We start from the raw sequence: 7,726 nt of genomic DNA on the forward strand, positions 1-7,726 counted from the left end.
GTGGTCGTTTTGGTCTCCATGGTTTCACCTGAATCAGAATCTTCTTCAGTGTCGTTCATATATACGGGGTCATCACCAGTCCCTATGTTGGTCTTTGAACTAGGATCTGGCTTCGTTGTTTTTTGCGATCTCTTTCTTCGTGTTTTCTTTTTTTTCTGAGATTAGGCAATTGATGTCGTGTCTCTTTCCTCAAGAATATAATTTTGTTTTTGGAGCATCGATCGTGTGAGTACGTTTACTGGTACCACGGGTGTACTTGGTGATGGCTCCTCGGTAACTTCAATCAAGTTTAATGGCGTGATCTTCGGTGCATTTGGATTATTTGGACATTGGGCAATCAAATGATCTATGCCACATCGATTACACATGAGTATCGGCATTGTAGATGTGCTCACTTGGTTGGTTTGCATTAGTGTGGCATTCTTTGGTAGCCTAATAGGACACTCGGCTACACAATGTGGACCTCCACACTCATAGCATTGAAGAGGTGGTCTCTTAGCAGTGTAATTGATATTTTGGCCTCTTGTCGCAAGAGCAGCTACTTGATATACAGGTTTGACTTGTCCCCAATAGTCCTCCATGTAGTATTGTGGACTTTCTTCAAGCACATCCATCCCATATGCGATATTAGGATCTATATCTTCCTCATAGCCTTCCAAACAAGAAATAGATTACTCACAACCCACTTGATTCACAGAAGTGATTCTCGGATGTGGTGGTTGCGGTCCTAGCACTGGAGGTGGTAAGGGTGTTGTTTGAACAACATTTTGGGCCCTAGGGACCATGTGTTGTGCTACTTGTTCAAGAGGTGGGGCCGGCATCAATGCAGGCACTCGAGATGTGTGTCCATGCTAAGGTTGGTCTATTGGCCATCGCACGCTTAAATACTATGCAATCCTTAGCTTGATGACCATACCTTCCACATGCATTGCAGTTCCCATTGAATTTTACTCTAAAAGTAGGGCATTCACTGGTACTATGTGGTCCATAGCATACTGAGCACCATTGTTGCTCCCTTCTTGGATACATATGATTGTTTTGCAAAGCACGATTGTCTCTAAGACTCTCTTGAATTGCCTTGGTGAGATCTGCTAAAGTCATCTCAGTTATCTTTGGCTCCTTAGCAATAGGCTTTAGGGTCATTGGTTGATGCCCCGATGCTTGTGAGCTAATAGATTTAGACTCAACAGACACTCTTTCTCCTTGAATCATTAAATTATCCTCCAATTGGATCGCATTGGTGGTGACTGCTTCCCAAGTGGTGATACCTCTAATGACTAGGCCATTGTAGATATCCTCATGTCGTAATCCCCTAATGAATCTATCAAGCAATTGGTTATTGTTGAAGCGCTCATTTGGATTACAACGAGAATTCAAATGCTTCAAGCGACTTATAAAGTCTCTCACCGACTCTCCTTCCTCTCGTTGGGCTTTCTGGAGCTGAGAGGCTACACCCCAAAGCACTCCCTCTTGTATGTATTCTTTTAAGAACAGTCTCCTAAGAGTAGGGTAAATCGTTTTTTCTTCCACCCTTAGGGTTCTATACCAATCCCCAGCCTTTCCACTTAAGGTTAGGCTTAAAGCATTGCTCTTATGTAGGTCATTGTGTTCTCCTAGAGAATCACATATTTGTTCAAACACTTCGATATGATTTCTCACATCCCCGTCTCCACTAAATTTTTGTGTGAGCTTGGCTATTTGTATTGCCTTACTTCTAGGCTCTCTATCAGGCGTGTTACGCATATTCTCAGCGATAGATCGACCAATAGCTTGAGCAAATGTTGCCAAGTCACCTAAGTGAGCAGGCACCGTGGGTGAAGGTGCTCCAGAGACTACATGTGGAGTAGGTATTGGCATTGGGCTTGGCGCATAGGAAGCCCTTGGGCTCCACGTTGGGTATGATGTTGTGCCATGTGGTGGTCCATAGTTCATATGGGTGGCCCTAGGCATAGCAGACGTCGGATGTGACATGCTAATGCTAGCCGGTATAGTCCCATGGAAATAAGAACTTGTGTATTGTGGTTGTGGAGCATAGGTAGTTGAAACAATGGGAAGGGTAGGGACTACATGAGTGTGATGACCCATAAGTGCATACGATTGGTACACACTTGTAGGTACTGTTGTAAGCATTGTGCTACCATGTAGTGGTGCTTTACTAACAAATGAGGTCCATGGCGTATTTCTCGGCATGCCCATCATTGGGGTAGGCATGGTAGCCGTGGTGTCATCAAGGGAAAGATGAGCTAGACTTGGAAAGGTGAAGCTATCACTTGTGGGCTCAGATTGCACTGAGACCCCTGGCGAAACAACATATGGGGGATCCATCGGACTTACTGAGGGAGTCTCCATTTGCGATAAGGTCGGTTGTCTAGCCTTCCCTGTATCCAAGAATCTCATGAGACCCGTTGAAGGCATGTTGATCCCCTTGTTCTGTCTCTCTAACTCAATGACCCTATGGATGACCTCACAAACTCTTTGTTGTTGATCCTCTACACTAGTAGCACCCATTGTGGATTGTAGGACATCTAACCAACCCACATGATAGGTGTGACCTGTGTATAGGTCGGTCAGAGTCTCTATTTGTAATTCGTACTCCCAGTTCTCATTTAAGAACACTCCATCTAGGATTGAGGTGCTAGGGGTGTCCTTTGAACCAGATGCAATGTGGCTTTCTAGGGGTTGTTCCTTAGCGGTTGCATCAGGAGCTTTTGATTGCTCTCTTAGCAAGGATATTGACATAGGAGCTTTCGCTTTTAACTCTCTTCGTTGCTCCGCCTTCCGTAAGCTCTTGACTTCCTTTTCCCTTGCTGCAAGGATATATCGCTCAACGTCTTGCACTTCGGCAAGGCTTCTATCATCGGGTAATATGACCTCAGAGGGAAATAACTCTGAAGAGTCAGGAGGTGCAGTGAATGAAGTATTCACGTGCACATTCTCTAACGGTATAGGGTCTACGTTTGTCACGAATGGAGAATTTACTTCCCCACCCCCCTCATTTACATCATTAGCTCCATGTTCGGAGCGAGTGGCTCTACTAAAGGTTTCCTTCAGGCGGCTAAGCACGCTCGGCCCGGACCGCGGACCCATGACATGCATGTCTTGAATCCAGCTATCGGGATTAGGCATTGGAAAACCCTCCATGACGTCATAGTCAGAGGAAGAGTCACTAGCCGCTATGTTTGGGTCTTGGGTTGCACTACCTTGGGTCCCCGCCAAGGACGTAGACCCTAGCGTGGAAGGATAGTGAGTACCCCCGTAAATCAAAGCACTAGCTAGTTGTTCGGACTCTAGCACACGACCAGAGCGTAGATACATGTGCTTTGGGTGCCCTACAAGTGTCGGCAAGTACCCTCAAAGGTTACTTGCTTTGTTTTGTGGGTGTTTTGCACCCCGTTTTCTACTTGATTTTTTCTTGTTTTTGATGTTTTTTTAATGTTTGATTTTTTTGATTAAAGTGTGTGATAGCTCGAAACGAGCATATCACTTAGAGGGTCGCTGTGTGCTTTACAGCACAATTTTCGGGCATCTAACGTTCCGTTGGTCCTCAAAAAATTGATTTTTAGCTACGTGTGAAGCTAAAATTCGTTTTTTTAAAAGGCGACTGAGGCCTAGGCCTGAGCGTGAGCTTGGGCTTGGGTCTGGGAGATATTCCCGATCCCGGTCCTACCTTTTTTTTTTTTTTTTTTAAAAGGATAAGGTCGTCGCGGCCTGCGCAAGAGCAAACACACACTCTATCTACCTACTTCTAACTAATACACCTACTCTTACACACTAACACACTCTATTAACTCTCACTAATCTACTTCCTACTTACTGTACACAGAAAACTAACTACCTTAATACACAGAGAATAAACACAGAACCTTTGAAATCTCCATTAACAAAGAAAACTAACTACCTTAATACACAAAGAATAAACGAAGTACCTTTGAAAACTCCATTAACAAAAAAAACACACAGTATAGCACCAAATTCCTCTTCTCAACACACACACACACACTCCTTCCCTACCTTTCCTATAATTGAAATTGCACCACGGAGAAGCACAGAGTGCTACTCGAGCTTAATGCACGGCATTCCCCGGCAGCGACGCCAAAAATGTGCGCGGATGTCGCACGTGTCAATGCAAGGAACTTGCCGATACACCGTGTGCGAGCCACAAATGGCTCCAAGCACACAACAAGCCTAAACTAGTAAGCTCAAAGAAGGCGATGGTGTGTCACTCACCGCTCTACGCTTGCTTCGTGGAGGATTCCTCTCCGCGAAGAAGAAGGAGACGCCGCTACGCCGCGCTCAACCGCTTCACCACCGCCGTGCCATCGTCGCAATGCTCGATCGCACTCTCTCTCTCTCTCTCTCTCTCTCTCTCTCTCTCTCTCTCTCTCTCTCTCTCTCTCTCTCTCTCTCTCTCTCTCTCTCTCTCTCTCTCTCTCTCACGCATACACACACACAAGGAGATGAAGAAGAAGAAGATGGAGATGGAGCAAGAGCACTCTTCTAGTGCACAAATGAGAGAATGAGTGAATTTTAGGTTTAGTTGACTTTTATATGAGCTCGTCCCATTCACACTTGGGCGCCCATGCTTAGCCAACTAATCCCTTGAATGTTCCAGTTAGAGTGCGCCTCTCATCGGCGATCACTCTTACCCTTTTCCTATTGGATCGACAAGCCCGGTACCTGACTCTACCAAATAAATAATACAATGTCCGCCGTAGGTTAGAACGTCCGTCGTAGGTGATAGGGTGTCCGTGATCCGTGAGGGTTAACATGGGCACATGGGGTTGAAAGCGACAGTGAAAATGTTACGGTGGTTAGTCCCAAAAACAAGGAGGGCATAGTTGGAGGGCGTCATTGGAGAGCGTTGAGAGGTGGCAAAGGAGCCTTGGCACAGGATTAGGTGGGAGATGGCTAAAGTAAACCAGAGTTTGGCATACTTGCGTGGCTTTGATGGATGGCGAAACAGAGCTATCAAATTTGCAGATGCGGCACAGTGTCTACTTCATGGTGAGGCTAAACTCTAGTACATGGACTTAGGAGACAGGTCGCCTGGGTAAAGTGAAGCAAACCACTCAAGTTGAAGTGATGTTGTTGTAGGAGTTTTTTCACCCATACACTTTGGTATGCGAAGTCTGATGTAACAGACAACAACGGGGCTTGTTGATGTGTTCAAGCAGGGCGTTGAAGAAGGTGGGGAAGGGGATGAATGGCGCATGAGGTGTAGGGCTTCTGCAAGGGTAGCTGAAATGGCATCTCAGCCACTGAGAAATAAAGAGAGATGATGATTGGCGCAAGAGGCATAGGGATTCTGCAAGGGCAGCTGGATGGTATCACAGCCATTGAGAACACAGAGATAGGGTAAAGGTGACGATCTTGCAAAGGTAGTCCTAGAGAGAGTGCAAGAGAGCAAGAGAAGGAAGGAGAGAGAGGATGGTGTTCAGCGCCTAGAAATTGAGCCTTCACAAGTGGAGAGAGCACAATAGAAGTAGAGAAGAGGATCTTGAGGACTTGGTACTGTGGTGGCCTTTAACCTTCATTGCATGGGTGGGACATGGAGACTTAGGCCACCAATTGCAAGTTGCAACACGAGGGAAAGGATGAAAGGACATCCAACAAAACAGCAAATGAGGAGACAGTATGGGTGAAAGCCTTACGTATTCTAATGAGCCAATGTAGAAGGGCAGCAGTAAGTAGATGGGCAAGATAAAAAGGCAAGGGCATTTGAAAGTGCAACGCTTATAATTTTCATAGAAAAACCATATAATAAAATAAGCCAAGCGTACGAAACTTTCTAAGGAAATAGAGCGAAAAAATAAGGGAAGAGGAAAAGTTCACAAATTGATTAAAGAGATTGCATTCGACATGGCCAACGCGTTTCGACCATTACAGGTCTCATCAGGGAAAAAAATACAATCTCTTGCTGGGTTTATATAGAATGTGGCAAGGGGGGGAGGGGGAATTTGGCTTTGGAATTAACCATGGGTAGGTAGAGCGTGGAAAAATATGTAAGGACTTTAGCTCTTGAGGGTTGCTTTCAAGAAAATAATACCATGGGGGTTTCACAATTCTGTAACTTTTCGCCGGAATATTATGGCCGGACGACGACCGGAAAGTGGTCCGAAAATGACCGACCGGTTGGTCAGCCGGTGGCCGGTGGTCGAAAGTCAATGGCCGGTGGCCGATGGCCAAATTCAAAGCGGACTTGTCTTCTCATGGGTGGCCACACATGGGCGGATTGGAGGGTCCGATTTGGACTTATCTACACAAGGGCGGCTACACATGGCTGCTTCTCATGAGAGAGGACAACCCTTTTGGCCTATAAAAGGAGGCCATTTCTACACACATTTCAAAATGTGAAATTGATTCAACAAGGTGGGTGTGAGGTGGTGAGAGTGAAGCAAAGCGGAAGCTCTATTAAGGGTATAATCCCTTTGTAAACTACTTCTTGTTTTGAAGTACTAAAGCCATTGAGTGGCTGTTTTTCCATGGACGTAACCCACATTGGGTGAACCACGTATATCGTGTGTACTCTCTCTCTCTCTCTCTCTACTCTATAATCTCTTGTGTGTGAAATCTATCTCTCTCCATTAAATATTCTACTCAAATATCTATTTAGCTACGTCATATTTCCTAACAACTGGTATCAGAGCAAGGTTTTCTCGTAGCTAAAGTATCTCAAGGAAAGGATTCCTTGAATTGAGTGGGAGTTATGGGGGAGGAAGGGAAGCTCAAGATTGAGAATTTCAACGGCAAAAACTACCAACATTGGAAGATGCAGATTAAAGACTATCTCTACCAGAAGGACCTCTATTTGCCACTAGGCGGTCTTGCAAAGAAGCACGCAACAATGGTAGATGCAGCATGGACTGTCCTTGATCGAAAGGCACTGGGAGCAATCCGGTTAAGCTTGGCGTCAATGGTGGCCCTCAATGTTTCGGAGATGAAGACCATGGAGGACTTGATGAAGTCACTTGACGACTTCTACGAGAAACCATCTGCATCCAATAAGGTATTTCTTATGAAGCGCTTGTTCAATCTAAAGATGGCAGTGAATGGCCCGCGAGATTCACCATGGAAAACTTACCGCACCATGTAAGTGCAGGGAAGGGGGGGTTTTTTACAAGTTACATAAGCGTATAAGTTAGGGGGAGGCCCTCAATAATTTATCTCCCAAGCTAAAAAATAAGGGAGGGGGTATCATATTTATGAGGAGGCGACCTAACCCGGGCTGATTACTTGTAATTATCAGTCATTGATGTGCACTAGAACTCGCATGAACTTAGGGAAAATTTTTATCAGGTCACACATCAAATTTTGCATCAAGCCGGTCATAGATAAGGGCTAATTTTGAGCAGGTCAAGGGTTGATTTACACCAGCTTTGGATGGGTCAGAATTGGAGAGTAGCCAAAGTGCAGGCTAATTGGGCACATAGTTTGAAAGTCAAACTAAGATACATTGAGGGTACATCTAGTTATTATTTAATAGAAGTGGCTCCTTAGTACATTGCCAGTCACTATGCTATACACTCTTTGACTATTTTTCCTCCATTAGATCATGTGAGACCTAAATTTTATATGTAAAATAGGGGTATGATAGTTTTCTTCATTGATTTTTGTATAAGCGTAGAAAGGGGAGTCATACTCCCTAATATGGGTCGTATACAGAGGTTTTATCAAAGTTGTCCCCTCACAGTGTTACCATATACATGTGGTAGTGATGTGTGTGAAC

Source organism: Adiantum capillus-veneris, chromosome 25 (assembly GCF_014529385.1).
Source record: "Adiantum capillus-veneris isolate H3 chromosome 25, ASM1452938v2, whole genome shotgun sequence".
Classification (NCBI taxonomy): Eukaryota; Viridiplantae; Streptophyta; class Polypodiopsida; order Polypodiales; family Pteridaceae; genus Adiantum; species Adiantum capillus-veneris.